Raw genomic sequence first — 20,817 nt, forward strand, 5'->3', positions numbered from 1 at the left:
ATAAAATAGTTTAAAATATATATATAATTGTTTTTTTTAACGGCATAAATAAAGTAAACAAAATGTAGGCGGTTTCGATAGTTCAATTTCGATAAACCAACCAAATATTTTCAATGTAAGCCAAGCTACCAACAAATCTATAAATATATTTCCATAGTTCAAAGTAAACCTTTAATTAGAATCTACAGTTACCAAAGGGCTTCTAGCCCTCTGGTGTTGCTCCCCCTTCTTGAGGTCGAGGGTTCAAGTCTCGTTGTGGACATAGGTGGATTTATGGAGTAGTTTACGAGTAGATTAGATTTACCATTAAAAAAATTAGAATCTATAGTTATAGTTATGTCTACTCAAATATCATATATAATTGTTAATAACAAGACATAAAAAGAGGTGCAAGGCAGGAAGTGTTTCTCAATTAAGTATGACACATGAATTGATACAAAAAATCATTTGCAGGATGGTTATTCATAGAGTATTCAACTTCTTAGTACACAACATCCATTAACTGTAATGAATTACTTTTGTTCAATTAAATAACACATCAATTACCTGGCGGTTGCAAGATAAAAAAAAGCTTTTAAAGTCCCAAACCCTTCTAATATATGCTTAATTTTTTAGGCCACATTGAATAAAGAAGTAGTGGACATAGCAACAAAGATCAAACGGACAACCAAGGAACAAGTGCCAAAAGCCTTGAATAAAAAATCAAACATGGTATTTCATGATTGATCCCGAGGAACAACTCTCAAATTCTTCTAATTGCAATGGATTTTCATTTATCTGTTATATATAACATAGTCCCATTTTCATTTTCATTTTCATTTTCTTATTCATGCATTCTATATTGAAAATCCATCCATTTATAGCGTTGTACTTTTTTACTTTTTTGGTTACTAGCTCAATATATTTTATATAACGGTAAAAGAAATTCCCAAATTATCTTTCATAGGCCGTGCTTAGCACGGGCCTCAAACTTTTCTAGTATAATATATATATATATATATATATATATATATATATATATATATATATATATATATATATATATATAATGTGTTTTGCGTAGCCGAGTATTTAGGCAGAGCAACCACTAGATACTAAGCTTATTCAAAGTGTGGCTATAATAACAACTAGAGTATTTATGTTTCATGACAACTGGCCAACGTAACAACTATGTATGATCTTATCTATCAGTGTGAATCAATATAACAACTAGGCATAATATTAACCTTAAAAGTTGGGCAGAGTATCTACCGGACATAATATCATCCTAATGTTATGAGCATAGTTATCTAACTACGATCAGTAATAACTATGTAATAGTTGCAATTTAACATGTACCCCCCCCCCCTAAAAAAAGGTTTGGAAAATGGGGCCATGAACTCACTTGTAAATCATGAAATCGTTGATGTAGGGTAGAATTCAGGAGTCTGGAACTATAGAGGCACTTTGGGAGTCAGTGGCACATAAATTGAAAGAAAGAGTGTGGTGTGTGTTTAGGTGTGAGAGAGGATCAGCCTGAGCTTTCTATTTATAGGGTATTTTTGAGATGCACTCCGCATAGTGCGGGTGAACCACCTAGGTGATGACATGTATCCTCTTCTCATGGTGCCACACCATTCGTATCCTGATGAATCGGGGTGTCAGAATGCATGCCGCGCGCTGCACACGGGTGCACACGAGGATATTTTATAAACTTTGAGAATCCATAACTCTTGCATACGAACTCCGTTTTCAACGACTCTTATATATCCGTATAGGTCTCGATGCCCTCTACGACTTTCTTTTTGGTCATTTTGGCTAATTCTGAGTTTCATTTTTAGCCCGTATTTTATAATCTTTATGATTTTATAAAAATCATAACTCTCTCATGCAGGTTCCGTTTTAGGTGTTATTTGTCTCAAAATTCCTACTTTGAGTAGTACTACGATTGTCCTCTTGCTGACTCTATCCAAAAGTCAACCATTCTCCTTGTAGTTTTCGTCGTTGTAAATTTTTATGTATGGTGGATAATTATTTACTACAGAAGTCATATCACACCCATACTGAGTCGAATTGTTTTTGCGAGTTTTATATTTCTGAGATCGCGGTAGCTCATATATTCTAAAAATGATAGCCTGCTCCCAAAGTGAGGCGACAATTTGTGCACCTATTTTTGAGCCTAAGGGTTGACGAAATCAAGGACGAAAAGTTTTGAATGTATTGAAATATTTTGGGTGGTCACATGTCACACCCCCGGCCGAGGCCGTGGAACATGCAAGTTAGTGCAACTAAGTTCATGGATCACAGGTAAACTGAATATATAGCACAAGTACAACAATAAATAAAACAACATTTTTATTCCATCTTGATGTTTGAATACAAGGTTCTTACAGATAATAATAGTACATGTATTGCCTTTACATATAGGCAAATAATACAATAGATAGTAAACTAGGTCGCCTCTAATCCATTCCGTCTTGAATGTCTATTTAGTGATTTCCTGATAATACATGTAGTTTTGAGGGTCAACACAAGGTTGGTGAGAGTTATAGGTTTTCTGCTAACAGCAATGATACTTTTAAAAAGTTTAAAAAGTATTTTCTTTGTAAGTAAATCCATACTTAAAATGGTTTTTAAGGAAACTAAGCCCATAGTTTGTAGTAAGATAGAGACCATAAGCAAATTCATACTTAAATAGTTTTGAAAGAAACCAAGCCCATGGTTTGTAGTAAGAGAGAGACCATAAGTAAATCCATACTTAAAATATTTTTGAAAGAAACCAAGCCCATGGTTTGTAGTAAGAGAGAGACCATAAGTAAATCTATACTTAAAATATTTTTGAAAGAAAACCAAGCCCATGGTTTGTAGTGAGAGAGAGACCATAAGTAAATCCATACTTCAAATAGTTTTGAAAGCAACCAAGCCCATAGTTTATAGTGAGAGAGAGATTCTAGTTAATGTTTATAGTGAGTTCTATAAACGAGCTATGTGACTGAATGTACCCCCCTACAACACTTCATTGTACGTTGTAGTAATGATAGTAGACACTTATCACCCGCTTCAATTGATCGGTCGAGGTTATAGCTAGCAACCGCAGGTGGGGATGTTAACCCCATATATATCTATACATATGTATCTTGCTCCAAAGATTAACGATTCTACTAGTGTGGGTATGCTAAGTGTTTAGACTTAGCTAATGAATATAGTCTCACTAAAAAACCCTTAACTAAGGTATGTGAATAGCTCTCAGCCCTAACTTATTTGTGGATAAGTCACTAGGCATAATGAATTTCATTGTATAAAGTTCATAAAAGACGAGTATGCTTAGTATGTATGTAAAAATGTAATGTACTCACTTTTATAAAGAGGTACGTTCCAAAGTAGTGAACATAAGTACATGTATAAACTCTAAGTTATAATAATTATAACTTGTATAAACATGTATTGAATATATATATATATATATATATATATATATATATATATATATATATATATATATATATACACACACACACACACACGCACACACACACACACATGCATGGTAATAGTTTGAATTTTGAAGTACAACATAGGTGACAATGTCACATATCATATGTATAAGTACTTGAAAGACACAACAGGGAAATTAATCTAAAATGTCGATTCTATCCCTATTTAATAAAAGTTCTAGAAAAATCATTGGGAGTCGGAATTAGGATCTGTAAACTCTCAAAGTTTAAAAACTAAGTCTACTTTGTCCCTAGTGTTTGCTCGTACATGTTATGAAGCCTAACTAAGGTGAAAATGACCATTTTTACTCACTGGTCCGAAAAGGGCTGCAATGATATGTAGTTTTCCAAAAAATCATAGTAAATTATATAAATATCGTATGAACGTGTGCAAGTAGTCCCTGAAAAGGTATAGATCTGAACTACTTTCATACAAAACAGTTTTTCAAACCATAAGGTTTAAGATGGGCAAAACAGGTCTTGAATGGACCACAATATTTCACATAAAATCATTGCATTTTGTAGTATGTTTTTCAAGAGTGTTTTTGCATAAACGATATATGTGAGCACATGTATTCCCCCCATCCACCCGAAATATATAAAAACTATAAAAAGGGGCCATAAGCACTCACCTTTGATATGTCAACTTGGTTTAGACTCGAGAATGTGATCGTTTCCGGGAAGCACCTCGAGAAAACACGAACTAGCAACGACTTAAACCCGGGTTGTTTTGGACTCGAAATAACCCACAAAATAACAATAAAAACTTCGAGACTTGGACTTGGAAACCAAAAAAAATGTCAAGAACAAGGTGGAAGGTGGTGGTGGTCGAAGGAGGGGCCAAAAGAGGTGGTTCTTAGTGGCTAAACAACGACAACTCAACCACCCCTCGGTGGTGGGTTTTTCCGGCCAAAAGAAGAGAGTGATGGAGAGGGAAGAAATGAAAGAGTTGGCTGATGATGTTGGTGTGGAATTGAGGAAGAAGTGAGCTCTATTTATAACCCATGGAAGTCTCATGAAACCATGCAAGACCATGCCTTCTTAGCTAGTCAAATACACCAACACCACCATGTTTGGTACTCTTGACCAAATGTGCACTCTACCCTAAAGGACAAGGTAAAGTGGTAAGGGAGGGTGTCTTGGACGTGATTATGGCCAAGATAAGGGATTTTACTACCTTTTGGTCACTCATGCAAGGATGGTAGGGCCTAGTGATGTCATCATTCTCAAAAATGCCCAAAAACCATCCTAGTTTTGCGTGTCAAGATCCCGATATCTAATATTTTTTTCGAAAATAGAGAATGATAGAGCCGAGTTCAAGGATTCTAAAAACCTGAACGGATTAATTTTTTGAGTTGTAGAACTCCAGGAAATCGCGTTGAAAGATTCACGTCTAACTGACCTGAAATGTCCGATTTTTCGACTTTTGCAAATATTTTTACTAAAAAGATTTCGAGTATGAAATTAAATATTAGACCATAGTTTAAGTCCAAAAATGCTCTCGAAGTCTCCATCTGAGATGTGCAAGTGCCTCAATGGATCGATTCGATTTTAGCAGTTTAAAGAAAATCAGTGTTTTATTGGTTTCTTTTTTTATGAATGTCGTGTCTTTTGCATACAAACTCCGTTTTGGATGTTCTTTATATTTTCAGAAATAGGGGAACGTGGTACTAAGAGACTAGAGTGTTTTCTTTGATCACAAATGTTTAATACAATTTTTCTGTTTTTCAGACGTATTAACTAGGGTTACAGTTTGTGCTTTGTGATTCGTTTGAGATTTTCCACAACTGGAAGTAGGATATCATCTGGTATTGTGTAATATTTGTAATGACACTATATATTTATCAAAATATGCATTTAGGCTCAATAGGTAAAACTACAAAGAGGTTCGCGGTGAATTTACAATCTACAGTTTTAGACCTAAATGTCGGGATGTCACATTACAAGACTGTCCTTCTCACATTTTCATGTTTTATCATTAAATACTAACGGCGGTCGATGACGTATTTTCTCGGTTGTCACAAATTGCCAAATATTACCCCTAACATAATCAACAACTTCGTGACTTTTCCCGATTAACTTTCACCAACCCAACCTATCTTGCACCACAAAGACAAACCCCATACTACAACCCTCAAACCCAAACCATTGACAAGTCAGATGAAAAAGTCATAGAAAACACAACCCCTCACTCTGAAACATCTTGGAGGACCAACCCTTTTACGTCGCAAAGGAAAAGAATCAAATGCAACTAAAACGAAGGCCAACCCTAAAGGGTGGACAAAATGGGAGAATTATTGTTAACACGTGCGTGGGTCGACATATCCGAGGATGCAAAGCAAAGAAATGCATAATCGATTGAGTATTTCTGGCTACGCATCACCAAACGATTTGTCACACAAATGAGGATTGGTGATGACTACCATACCGAACACCAACTGAATTCAAAGTTTCGAGAAATCGCAAAGAATGTTACAAAGATGAACTTCTTATACAACAACCTAAAACCCAAAAGGAAAAGTGTGCAAAGAGATAAAGAAATTCTTCAAGAGGCGTGTCAATTGTTTTGCGATGACAACAACAGAAAGCCATTCAAATTTAATGACCCTTGGAAAGATTTATCATGTAGTCTGAAATATCAAGAATTCAAAGCCAAACTAGTTAAAGAAGGAAGAACAAAAACAAAAACAAAAACATAAAATGAAGGGGACAACCCTAATGTTGTGTTGGCAAAGCCAACTTCTTGGGTTTCGGGCGGTGAAAAGCGGGCGTGGGGACTCGGGTCGGGGTGCAACGTCAAACAATTACACAATTTCTTCTGATGCTTGTGTCGGGTTAGATTTGAATGAAGATGACGAGTTCGAGTTAGAAGAAATTTTCCAACCGATGGGTAGGGTCAAAGCAAAAAGGAAGGGAAAAGGGTCTTCTTCAAATGCTTCAGAGCTCAACGGCTAATCAGAGGAAATGAGGAAAAGGTCGACGAGCGTTGAATAATATAAAAGGTTTGCGAGGATAAACAACGCACAGAAGATATGAAATTATGTATGCAAAATAACAACCATCTTTCAAGAGAAGGCCTCCATATGGTTTTGAGGATAAGTGGGGAGATCGTGAAAAAATATTTCCAGTAGATTTGTTATCGTAGTTTTTTTTTTTTTTTTTGATTATGTACTTTTCTATTTTCAAGTATTAAATATTTGAACAAATTACTGAAATCGTCCCTGCGGTTTGGTCAAATTTACGTGTTTGGTCCCTAACTTTTTTTTTGCACTAGGAGCGTCCCTGTCGTTTCATTTGGTTGTGTTTTTCGTCCCTGACAGACATGAAAAGACTATATTACCCTTGGCCATTTCTTTTTTTATTTTTTTAATATTAACTTATTAAAGAATATTATTGACAATAAAAAATATGGGTCCCTCACCCATTATCTCTTCCCCGTTATCACTCATCACCTTCATTTTCCTCACAATACTCTCTCAATCTCACCCTCTCCATTTTTTTCTGGAAATAGTGGAACCAAAGATGTTTCGAATCAAAGAAAAGGGGAAAGCTAAAGGAACACCATGGTTTAGTGTTATGTGAATCGAAGGTTGATGAGCATATCGGAAGCTGTTAAAGATCTTGAAGCTCAGTGGCGGAGAAGATGCGACTGAGGGGATGGATTGGTCGGATCATGTGATACAGACCTGAGGAGATCGAAGATCTACAGAAGTCTATGTGGTGGGACAAAGCTTTTTCGGTACTGATCAACTTTTCGCTCATCCATCTTTCACCGCCTCTCCCTTTCTTCCCCAACGAGAAACCATCAGAAACCTCCTCCGCCCTTTCACAATCCCAACTTCAAACCTAGAACTAGCACCCTTAACCCACCACTTACCAGTGTCATCTGCTTTCAGGTGAGTTAGAGAGGGGAAGAATAAAGAGATGTCTTACCAGTGAGAGATAGGAGGAACCAGATGGAGATGCTTTCATCGGTGTCGTCCGCCAAAATCTTCCGACCACCACCATCTCCTTCACTAAGTGTTGTTCCCCTTTAACCCCATTTCTTCTAGAAAATCTTCTTTGATTTCTGGGATTTCTGATCGGTATATTTTACATCACGCTTAATATACTATAATTTATGTAAAATAACCGATTTTATCTAAGAATGGTGCTACTTTGACATGTATTTGAATTATGTTTGTAGGTGGTATATATGATGAAAATGGTACAAAAAGATGCAAAAAGAAGTTCAAGGAATTACACGAAGAGAAATCAAGATTGAAAACAAAAGAATTGAAGATGTTCGGGTTTGGAAAGACGAGAAAACAAAATAAAAAAATAAAAAATTGTATTTTTAAAATAATTATAATTTAATTAAAATGATTCATTTAGGAAATAATAATTTTATTATTTTCTAAATAACTTAATTTAATTAAATGTATTTTTAATAAAATCAAAATAAAAATAATATATAAAAATCATGTTTTTAAAAAAAAAATAAAAAGAATTTAAATTAATTAATGAGGTTTAATTAAAATAAATTAGTGGGAAATAATTAATTATTTTCTAATTAATTTATAGTAATTAAATTGAATTATTTAATTTAAAAAAAAAATGAAAAAGAAAAGAAAAGGCCCCAGCCAAGCCAAGCCAAGCCGAAGCCGAGCTCAGCCGGAGCCAGCCGAGCCAATCTAAAAGCTTAATATTCCTAGATCCAAATAATTCTATCTTTTTAATTCTTTTGAATTCTTTTTCATAAGATTTAGATTGGATCTTAGATCCAATCTAAAAGTTTAATATTCCTAGCTTTATTTCATTCTTTTTGGTATTTAATTTTCCAAAAATTCACTATAAATACCACCTCAAAATCACCATTTCAAACACACCTCTTACATTCTTACACACTCTCTTACACACTCATACACTCTTACATACTTCATATACCTCTTATACCAACCTATTTTCATACCACCACTTTCTTTAGGAAATTTCTATATTTTTTTGGAAGAATTTTAGTCTTCCAAATTCTTTTCTTTTTCCAAAGAATTCAAGCCATCAAAGATTCAAGACTTTTCAAGATTCAAAATCAAGACATCAAGAATTCAAGAATACAAATATGAGTTTGTATAAGTCTACAATGTGCGGCTAAATCCTCTCGTGATCGCAACCGGGAGTAGGTTTTAATTCTTACTTATTGTATTATTTTTGGGTGTGAACATTTGAATTTGTTGAATATTATTTGTGGATTTTGTTTATGTTTTTAACATTATAAAATCGTTACACTTATTTTATTCATTTATCAATTAATTATTCCAAGTTTAAAATAATTTTAAGTGATCTCCCCACCGTGCCAAATCATCCAATAGCGGTGTGTAGGACGGAGGGTGCGGTTACACTTATTTTCTATTTTGGACTTAGACTTTAATTGAATCGACTATGAAAAATTAATAACACTCATTTCTAATTCATATAATTATTAATTCTGAAACCGGAAGCGATCATTTTTTTTAATTGAATTAAAATCATATATTTTTTGTTTGTCATCATATTTATAAATCTCAAATTAATCATTATTTCTTTATCGTTAAATTAAAATAGTAACTAAACTATTAACCATAAGCTCCTCTGGATCTGACTCTTACTTACCACTCGCTAGATTAGTGGAAATAAGGTTTATTTTTGACGCGACAACGACCGCTCGTCAAATTTTGGCGCCGTTGCCGGGGAGCTATTGCGCTTAATATTTAGTTATTTATTTTGATTTTTATTTTAAATTAAAAAAAAAAATTAAAAATTAAAAACAAAATTTTTGATAAAAAAATTTCACATTTTCTTTCTAGTTGTTTATTTGATATATATATATATATATATATATATATATATATATATATATATATATATATATATATATATATATATATATATTAGTATAATTTTCTAATATATATATAAAATAAAAAAAATCTCAATTTTTTTTTTGATTTTTAAGTATAATTTCGAAAAAATATATAAAAAAAAATATAATTTTTTTTCTTTTTTGTTTATTTGATTTTTTTTATAACTTCGAAAATATATAAAAAAAATATAAAAAATACATATAAAAAAAATTTATTTGATTCTTATAGTCTTTATTTATAATTGTTAAATTCCTTTTACGCGTTTGTATTTTTTTTTGTTGTGCATGCATACTCGTTATTCGAGACGATCCTCTCCATTGCTTTTTAACTCAGAAATCGAAAGAGCGGCAAGAAGAAATCGTGTTACTCACCGCGCCTTAATTTTTGAAGAAGCCAACAAAACCGACGACAAGATGACAGACCGAAAAACCATGGGAGATTTTGCACGACCCTCACTTGACGGGACCAAATCATGCATTAAACGACCTGAAGTAGGAGCTACAACTTTTGAGATCAAGATGCATGTGATCCAAATGGTGCAAAATAGTGCGCAATTCGATGGCTCACCCGATAGTGACCCCAATACACACATCACTAGTTTCTTGGACATTTGTGACATGTTCAAGATGGATGGAGTAACTGAAGATGCAATCCGACTACGCCTCTTTCCTTTCTCTCTACGAGGCCGTGCCAAGAGGTGGTTCTCAACATTACCCGCTGAATCCATCACCACTTGGGAAGACTTGGCTGACAAATTCCTAACCAAGTACTTTCCACCATCAAAGACAAACATGATGATCAATGAAATCCTTTCATTTCAAGCTGAAGATGGCGAATCGCTATACGAAGCATGGGAAAGATACCGAGAGCTACTCCAAAGATGCCCACATCATGAGCTACCTATGTGGAGGCAGGTCCAAACATTCTTCAATAGTTTGGACATTCATACACAACAATCACTCCATGCAGCTGCCGGAGGTTCCATAAGGAACAAAACACCAGAAGAAACTTATGAACTCATAGATGAAATGGCAATGAATGGCAGTCCCGCTCATTCGGTCCAATATCGTGGCAACAAAAACAAACAACTTAAATTTGAGAGTGTACATCAAACCGATGAAGTGCTGACTGAAGTCCTTTCCCAAATGCGGAAACTGACAACTGAAATCAGTCAACTTAAACAAAACCCTCAATCTAATGTTCAAACTGTTTGCAGTTTATGTGAAGGACCACACAAGACTAAAGACTGCAGAAAAGGGAACATGTTCGCTCAAAACAATGATAAAGTTGAAGAAGTCTTTTATTCTTCCGGTGATCAGGCTGACTTGAATGAAGAAAGGCGAAATTTCTATAGACCACAACAATAACACAATCAATTCAACAACCAAAGCAACAATGACCGATGGAGGAACAACAACAATTCAAGTTCAAATTGGCGGAACAACAACAACAACTTCAATCCCTGGCAAGGCAACAAGGTCAGCAACAACAATTCGGGCCAATCCAGTCAAAATCAACATCATGGGCCAGTTTCTTCTCAAGCAAATCATGGAAAGACAAGTGAACCATACCATGATAAGCAAATGGAACAATTGATGAACATGATGAAGGAAAGTCTCAAGCAAAATGAAATTAACTCCAAATCAATTTCAATACTTGAGAAGCAATTGGGACAAATAGCAGAGCAAATAAATCGGCGACCACCTGGCAACCTTCCGGGCACCACGCAAGTAAATCCTCAACACTCAAGAGCTTCAACTAGCAACACCACCACCACCAACACCAACAACAACGCACATCTAAATGAGGTAACTATTCTACGTAGTGGTAAATCATATGATAATCAAGTGCATAAGCCTACACCAAACTCGTTAAAAAATCCTGATGAGGTTTTAGTGGAGGATTATGTATCTTCTGATAATGAAAGTGATAAGACTCTTAAAACACCAATTGAACCAGAACATAAATTGAAAGGAAAATTGCATGAGTCGGAACTGTCTAAAGTTGGGGAAGGACATGTGGAGACAAATACCACCCCTTACCCAACAGATTTGAAAAACCCAGAAAAACAAGTTTTTAAAAAAAATGATGATATTTGGGAAACTTTTCGACAAGTCAAAATTAACATCCCACTTATCGATGCCATTAAGCAAATTCCGGCTTATGCTAAATTCCTCAAAGATTTATGTACTCAAAAGAGACGTCACCGAATTCCAACAAAATCAAACGGTACAGCACATGTTAGTGCCTCTTTGACAGGAATACTTCCACCCAAATTAAAAGATCCTGGAGCACCTTTAATTACAATTGAAATTGGAAACATAAAAATCAAAAAGGCACTTCTTGATCTTGGAGCAAGTATCAATGTCCTTCCTGGTAGTTTATATGATAAATATGACCTTGGCCCATTGCAACCAACTAACATTACTGTGTCCATGGCCGATTTGTCACTTAAATTACCACGGGGTATGTTGCCTGATGTCATAGTCAAGGTGGAAGATTTTTATTACCCAGTTGACTTCATGTTATGGACTCTGAAAAACACTTCAAGGACAAACAACAAAATGTCATTCTCGGTCGTCCCTTTTTAGCAACTATAAATGCTCAAATTAGTTGTCGAGATGGTGCAATTGACGTGACTTTTGGCAACCGCAAGTTGAGACTACAAGCCTTTGGACCAAACGCTAACTCTCCAGATCATAATGATTGCTTTATGATAGACACCATCAGGGATTGTGTTCACGAGCATACCGCAAATATGCTCCTGGACATAACCAATGATTTGGAGGATGTTTTTTGTGACAGTGACAGATCTCAATCAATTGAAGATCAAAAAGAGTTTCTGAATGCTATCCATGGTCGCACGTCAACTTGGTCAAATAATTTTGATGATCTCCCAGATTCAATTGATTCAAAGATAAAGCCATCATTGGAAGAACCACCAGCATTGGAATTGAAGTTGTTACCGAAGCATTTGAAATATGCCTTTTTGGGAAAAAATCAAACGCTTCCGGTGATCATTGCATCAGGTTTGACAGAGGAACAAGAACAAGCATTACTGAAGGTGCTTAACACATACAAAGCCGCAGTTGGATGGACAATTGCCGATCTTAAGGGAATAAGCCCAGCAGTTTGCATGCATAGAATCATTACCGAACCGTCGACAAAACCATCAAGAGAGACGCAAAGAAGATCGAACCCTAATATGAGGGAAGTCGTGAAGAAAGAAGTGTTAAAGTGGTTAGATGCCGGAATCATCTACCCAATCTCTGACAGTGTATGGGTTAGCCCAACGCAAACCGTTCCAAAGAAAGCTGGCGTCACGATCGTAGAAACTTCAAGTGGTGAAAAGATAACCACTCGGCCGGTAACCGGGTGGCGGGTTTGTATTGATTATCGCAAATTAAATACTGCCACTTTAAAAGACCATTTTCCTTTACCTTTCATTGACCAAATAATAGAGAAATTATCAGGTCAAAAGTTTTATTGTTTTCTGGATGGGTATTCTGGATACAATCAAATACCTATACATCCTGAAGACCAAGCCAAGACTACTTTTACATGTCCCTATGGTACTTTCGCATTCCGACGAATGCCATTCGGATTATGTAATGCCCCTGCCACTTTTCAAAGATTAATGACTAGTATTTTTTCAGACATGGTCGGGGAGTCCTTGGAAATTTTTATGGATGATTTCTCTATTTTTGGATCAACATTTGACACATGTCTCCAACAATTGGTAAAAGTTTTGAAACGTTGCACGGAGACAAACTTGGTTTTAAGTTGGGAGAAAAGTCATTTCATGGTTAAAGAAGGAGTTGTACTTGGGCATGTTGTTTCTGAAAGAGGATTTGAAGTTGACCATGCCAAAGTACAACTCATTTCCTTACTACCACCTCCCACAAATGTCAAAGGCGTGAGATCTTTTCTTGGACATGCAGGTTTTTATAGACGATTCATCAAAAATTTTAGTGCGATTTCAAAACCTTTATGCAATTTGCTCTCTAAAGACGCACCATTTTCTTTTGATGAATCGTGTATGAAATCCTTTCAAAATCTAAAGGGACAACTTTCCCAAGCACCAATATTGCGATCACCTGATTGGTCACAACCTTTTGAAATCATGTGTGACGCAAGTGATTATGCGGTTGGTGCTGTATTGGGGCAACGGGTGAATAAAAAGCCCGTTGTAATCTCTTATGCTAGCAAAACTTTTTCCGATATACAATTGAATTACACAACAACGGAAAAAGAGTTGTTAGCAGTTGTCTTTGCTTTAGACAAATTTCGCTCATATGTTTGGGGGTCAAAAGTTGTTGTTTTTACGGACCATAGTGCTTTGCGTCATCTCATGCAAAAGAAAGATGCAAAACCGAGGCTTATTAGATGGATATTGCTACTACAAGAATTTGACTTAGAAATTCAGGATAAGAAAGGAAGTGATAATGTAGTAGCTGATCACTTGTCCAGACTCCCCATTGATGTATCAAGCACTTTCAAGGAAGAAATTCGGGATACCTTTCCCGATGAACAATTATTGAACATCAATGGATTACCTTGGTTTGCTAATATTGTGAATTATTTGGCTACAGGAAAAATACCAGAGTATTGGACAAAGCAAAAGATGAAACATTTCATGGCACAAGCAAAACGGTTTATTTGGGACAATCCAGACTTATTCAAGATTGGACCAGATCAAATAATTCGGAGATGTGTCCCTGACCATGAAATTCAAGATTTATTGGCTCATTGTCACTCATACGCATGTGGAGGACATTTCAGTGCTCAAAAGACGGGTCACAGAGTTCTAGACACGGGTTTCTTCTGGCCAACAATTTTTCGTGATGCGCATGTGTTTGTTAAATCCTGTTTGAAATGCCAACAAGTTGGGGGGGGTCTCAAAAAGAGACCAAATGCCATTAAACCCCATCTTGGTTGTTGAAATATTTGATGTGTGGGGAATTGACTTTATGGGTCCTTTTCCAACTTCTTTCGGCAATATTTATATTTTGGTGGCTGTCGATTATGTCTCAAAGTGGATTGAAGCCGAGGCCACCAAAACAAATGATCACCATGTTGTTTGTAAGTTTGTCAAGAAAAATATTTTTGTGAGACATGGTATCCCTCGTGTGATCATCAGTGATGGGGGGTCACATTTTAAAAACTTTAAATTTGGCAAACTACTCAAACAATATGGTGTGAATCATAGAATTGCCACACCTTACCACCCTCAAACAAGTGGTCAAGTGGAAGTGTCTAATCGACAGATCAAAGAAATTTTACAAAAAACTGTTAGACCTGACCGCAAAGACTGGTCACTTCGACTAGACGATGCGCTTTGGGCCTATCGGACTGCTTTCAAAACACCGATTGGCACAACCCCTTATAGACTTGTTTATGGAAAAGGATGTCACTTACCGGTTGAGTTAACAAATCGAGCATTGTGGGCCATCAAAGAAGTAAATTTGGAGTATGATCAAGCAGGAAAGGAACGACAACTACAATTGAGTGAACTGGAAGAACTCCGGGATGAGGCATACAATAATGCTGTCACATATAAGTCCACGATGAAAGCATTCCACGATGCAAAATTAAAGATCAAAACTTTTGAAAAAGGACAAAAAGTGTGGCTATTTAATTCACGGTTAAAGCTTTTTCCCGGGAAATTGAAAAGCAAATGGTCAGGACCATATGAAGTAGTTGATGTCACACCTCACGGAGCGATTGAGATCAAAGATGAAAAAGGCGGTCAGTCATTCAAAGTAAACGGGCATCGTCTCAAGCCCTATATTTCATCCGCCACACGACATGAGGTACAAGTAGAACGGGTTGACTTTTTACAAGAACAACCCACTTACGTCATCTAGTTTTTGCTTCGAGGTAACACGTCTGGCTGAAGACGTTAAACTTAGCGCTACTTCGGGAGGCAACCCGAGAACTTTGTGGGTATGTTCACTGCAAACCCTCACGAGACTTCACTCGTCCATTAGGGTAACCTAGGGGTTTAAAAGGCTTGTTGCACATGCCAAGTGCAATCGCGATCCTCAGCGAAAATGATGGATTTATTTTATTTGGTGTGTTTGTGGTTTATTTCATTTTATTGTTTTATGGTTTTCTTTTATGTTTTACATCGAGGACGATGCAAAGTTTAAAGTTGGGGAGGTATACTTAAATGAGAAAAAGGCGACAAACCAAATATGCTGCAATTTTTGGTTTTGATGGAGCCCAACAAGAAAAAAAATTCAACATTTTTCTCCTATTTTTGAAGATATAAAAGCCTCCTCTACCAAGAACTATCAGGTGATCTCGATTTTTTGTTTGTTTTGTGTGATTTTTTTAAATATAAATAAGAAATTATCCCAAAAAGGAAAGAATGTAATTGTGTTAGTATGTTAGTGTGCTTTTACCAAATTATAGCAGGAAACATAAAAAAAAACATTTTGAAGCACCAATTAGTATTACTTGTATGGATATAGAAACAAACAATAGGATGCATAACAGTGAGAAAGTGGACCGTAACAGACTGATACATTTCATGCAGTAGATCAGCTTTCTAGAACTTGTTTTAACTCTATTTTAAGAATACTGAATATCAAAATGATAAAGGCAATTCATTTATTTTTATTTTTAGCCAATTAACCCTTAAGCCTACCCATTTGTATTTAAAATCCCTGTTGTTAACCACTTTGAGCCTTAGCCTGTTCGTTTCTTAAGCAGATTTAAGCCATATCCCAAACACTTTCCTACCATGTCTTTCGACTTTATAAAGCAAAGTTTTATCATTTCCGTGTATGTATTTGTTATATATATTGTTCATATTTTAGCGAGTCAAATAAATTGTGAAATTTCAGAAAATTTCTCTTGCTTGGTTCTAAAAAATTGGTTTAATATATATATAAATTGAAAAAGAAGACAGCTACCCCTTTATTTGAATGTTCTCTTTTTGTTTGTGTAAGTATTTATAGTTTTATAAACTTAAGGTTAGATATCAAGAAATTAACGTTGTTCGAAACATTTTACACAAATTTTCGACATTTTTAGAAAATCTAAGCCTAAGTTTAAAGTTGTATGATGTGAGATTTTTTATGTGTTATTTGTTATTTTTAGAAAATCAAAGTTTAGAAACAAATCTAAAGTTTGAGCTTCCATATTTTGATATATATCTGTTGTGTTCAAAAAAAAATGTTAAAAATAAAAGTATAGCGTTAGTGAAGGTTAGTTAGAAATATTTTATATGTTTGTAAACGTTTGCAATTTTTGTTTCAAGTTGAGTCCATATATATACACTTTGGGGTTTTGCTGTGCAAAAAAAAAAAAGATTGAAAAAAAAAAGAAAGAAAGAAAGAAAAGAAAACCAGAACCAAGCATTTTAGTTTGAATAACTTTTGTGTTTTTGTTAATAATACAATTTTAATTTGAAATGACATATTCAAATAATGTCATGATTTTTAAGCTGAACATAATCCAAAAAGATTTTTGTCTTATCTAAACGTTTTGAGTCGTGTTAGATAAGTTGTAGATGTTATTAATGTTTGTATATAGTTGTATTGTATTTATCGAGTTGTAATAATTATCTTTGTTGTGCTCTTAAAGTCTAAAAGACCCAAGTCACCAATCCAAAAACACCCCTACCCTACCCTTAGCCGAACATTACAACCTGAAAGTCCTTTTGATTGATATTTAAGTAGTCTCTAAGTATAGGTAGATCAAGCCTATGGTAAAGCGATATCTTTAAATCGACCTTGAGTGTAAACACGTCCCCACTTCAAAGAAAGAAATGTGACCTCATCCTAACACTTGTTGCTATATCTTGATCAAGTGGTATTGATTGGTGTTATTTAATTCTGTTATGGTTCCATGTGAAAACTAGTTTATAATTCATATCTTTAGTTTTCAAAAACATCAAAGAAGTTTTCTAGCACGCTAATCAATTACATTTGGATCTTTCTCGGGACGAGAAAGAGATAAGTTGGGGAGGTTTGATCGGTATATTTTACATCACGCTTAATATACTATAATTTATGTAAAATAACCGATTTTATCTAAGAATGGTGCTACTTTGACATGTATTTGAATTATGTTTGTAGGTGGTAAATATGATGAAAATGGTACAAAAAGATGCAAAAAGAAGTTCAAGGAATTACACGAAGAGAAATCAAGATTGAAAACAAAAGAATTGAAGATGTTCGGGTTTGGAAAGACGAGAAAACAAAATAAAAAAATAAAAAATTGTATTTTTAAAATAATTATAATTTAATTAAAATGATTCATTTAGGAAATAATAATTTTATTATTTTCTAAATAACTTAATTTAATTAAATGTATTTTTAATAAAATCAAAATAAAAATAATATATAAAAATCATGTTTTTAAAAATAAAAATAAAAAGAATTTAAATTAATTAATGAGGTTTAATTAAAATAAATTAGTGGGAAATAATTAATTATTTTCTAATTAATTTATAGTAATTAAATTGAATTTATTTAATTTAAAAAAAATGAAAAAGAAAAGAAAAGGCCCCAGCCAAGCCAAGCCAAGCCGAAGCCGAGCTCAGCCGGAGCCAGCCGAGCCAATCTAAAAGCTTAATATTCCTAGATCCAAATAATTCCATCTTTTTAATTCTTTTGAATTCTTTTTCATAAGATTTAGATTGGATCTTAGATCCAATCTAAAAGTTTAATATTCCTAGCTTTATTTCATTCTTTTTGGTATTTAATTTTCCAAAAATTCACTATAAATACCACCTCAAAATCACCATTTCAAACACACCTCTTACATTCTTACACACTCTCTTACACACTCATACACTCTTACATACTTCATATACCTCTTATACCAACCTATTTTCATACCACCACTTTCTTTAGGAAATTTCTATATTTTTTTGGAAGAATTTTAGTCTTCCAAATTCTTTTCTTTTTCCAAAGAATTCAAGCCATCAAAGATTCAAGACTTTTCAAAATTCAAAATCAAGACATCAAGAATTCAAGAATACAAATATGAGTTTGTATAAGTCTACAATATGCGGCTAAATCCTCTCGTGATCGCAACCGGGAGTAGGTTTTAATTCTTACTTATTGTATTATTTTTGGGTGTGAACATTTGAATTTGTTGAATATTATTTGTGGATTTTGTTTATGTTTTTAACATTATAAAATCGTTACACTTATTTTATTCATTTATCAATTAATTATTCCAAGTTTAAAATAATTTTAAGTGATCTCCCCACCGTGCCAAATCATCCAATAGCGGTGTGTAGGACGGAGGGTGCGGTTACACTTATTTTCTATTTTGGACTTAGACTTTAATTGAATCGACTATGAAAAATTAATAACACTCATTTCTAATTCATATAATTATTAATTCTGAAACCGGAAGCGATCATTTTTTTTAATTGAATTAAAATCATATATTTTTTGTTTGTCATCATATTTATAAATCTCAAATTAATCATTATTTCTTTATCGTTAAATCAAAATAGTAACTAAACTATTAACCATAAGCTCCTCTGGATCTGACTCTTACTTACCACTCGCTAGATTAGTGGAAATAAGGTTTATTTTTGACGCGACAACGACCGCTCGTCAATTTCATCGGTTTTTTCTTTCATCATCGATTTCAGGTTGGGTTTTGGGTTTTGGGTTTTGATTTCCATATCTTGATTTGATTTCAGCTTGCGCTCTAATTTCAAGAGAGTGGGATTAATTTTGGTTAGGTTTTTTATTTCGGAATTTGATCTTGTTATGGTTTTGATGTTCGTGTTCAAGTTTGATTTATGGGATTTGATCTTGGGTGTGACCTGATGAAATCAATGATATGGTCTGTAGTTGAGCCAGAATTGGTGGATGGTGGTGATGTTGGAATCGATGGGTGGTGTTTTTCGATGGTCGGTGGTGGTTATTGGTGGTCGGTGGTGGTTTTCAGTAGCATGTGGTGGTTGTCGGCGGCATGTGGTGTTTGTATTGCAAGTAGGAGTATGAATGGGTCCCACATGTTTATAAATCATTTAATTGTTTTTCTTTAATTAATAAATAATAAAAGTAATAATTAAAAAATAAAAAAATATATGCAAAGGGCAATATAGTCTTTTCATCTCGAGGAGGGACGAAACCCGCAACAAAATCATAGTATGAGGACGGTCCGAGTGCAAAAAAGGTTAGGGACCAAACACACAAATTTGACCAAAACACAAGGACCATTTCAGTAATTATCTTTACTAATTATCTTTTATTTGGTTTAAATTATTTATTAACATTTAGTTTTTTAAATTAGAATACTTTTATTGTGAAAAAAAAATAGAATAACATGATGTGAAGTGAAGTGAAATGTAATTATTTTTTGAGTTCTAAATAATGAAAAGAAAATAAGAAAGGTATAGAAAAAGTGAAAGGTGAAAGATAAATTGGTCTTATAAACAAAGAGATGTGATATAATACCATTACAATTATTATACAGATTACTAAAACATATATTTAAAAGAGTGAATAAATTGGTTAAATGGAAATATAATTTCCCATAAGTAAGTGATAATTAGGTGGAAGTTGTGATTTGGTACATATAAAAGAATAGTCGAAATTCAAATACTCGAATAGTCCGCAGAAAAGATGAACAGTGTAGTCCCATTTTTTATTTATGTAGCCAAAAATTGGAGTGAAGCGAACCATGACATGAGGACTCTAATCGATTGGTCCACGGCTTTGTTATAATGGACCACTGGCTTGGAAATGACGCACCTCAAGGCTTTGAAAATGGACCATGGCCAATTGGCCATCAAACACCAATCCTTTTCGTAAAGGTGCCTCTAGACTCTAGATGCTTCGGTTTAAAGGTATTTAAAAAAGATGTTAAATTTCACAATGTGTTTAAATTCGCAATATTGATTAATTTGTAAACAGGATTTTATTTTCTTTTTGTTTAATTTTTTATGTCAAACGAGTATAACTAAAGTTTTTAGTTACAATGAGAACAACCAAATAAGTTAAACACAACCCAAAATGTATTTCGAATTTCACAGTTTAATCTTGAGATGGTCGTTCAAAATAAATTAACATATTTTATAGACAAAATTACATATTTGGTCCTTGTATTTGGCAAAAAAGAACATCGAAAATCCTTTTGAAGAATTTTGGACACAGGGTTCTTTTCACGTTTAAAATGAACACTAGATGTCATTTTGACTAACTGTGTTAATTTTTTCAATGTGAAATGACATATTTGTCCTTCCTACCATAGGAACCATTTATGTAATTTCCTTCAATCATAATGATCATTTATATAATTTTGACTATTATTTATTATTGTTTTTATTTTATTTATTTTTATTTATTATGATTTAGATTTTTTTGATATTTTGTTCAAATATATTGTTCAATATTTTTTTTGTATTTTGTTCACTTATATTTTTGACATTTTGTTCGGAAAAAAATTTTACATTTTTTTAACGTTTTGTTCGAATACATTTTTAA

Source organism: Lactuca virosa, chromosome 1 (genome assembly GCF_052849685.1).
Source record: "Lactuca virosa cultivar CGN04683 chromosome 1, Lactuca_virosa_CGN04683_v6, whole genome shotgun sequence".
Taxonomy (NCBI): Eukaryota; Viridiplantae; Streptophyta; class Magnoliopsida; order Asterales; family Asteraceae; genus Lactuca; species Lactuca virosa.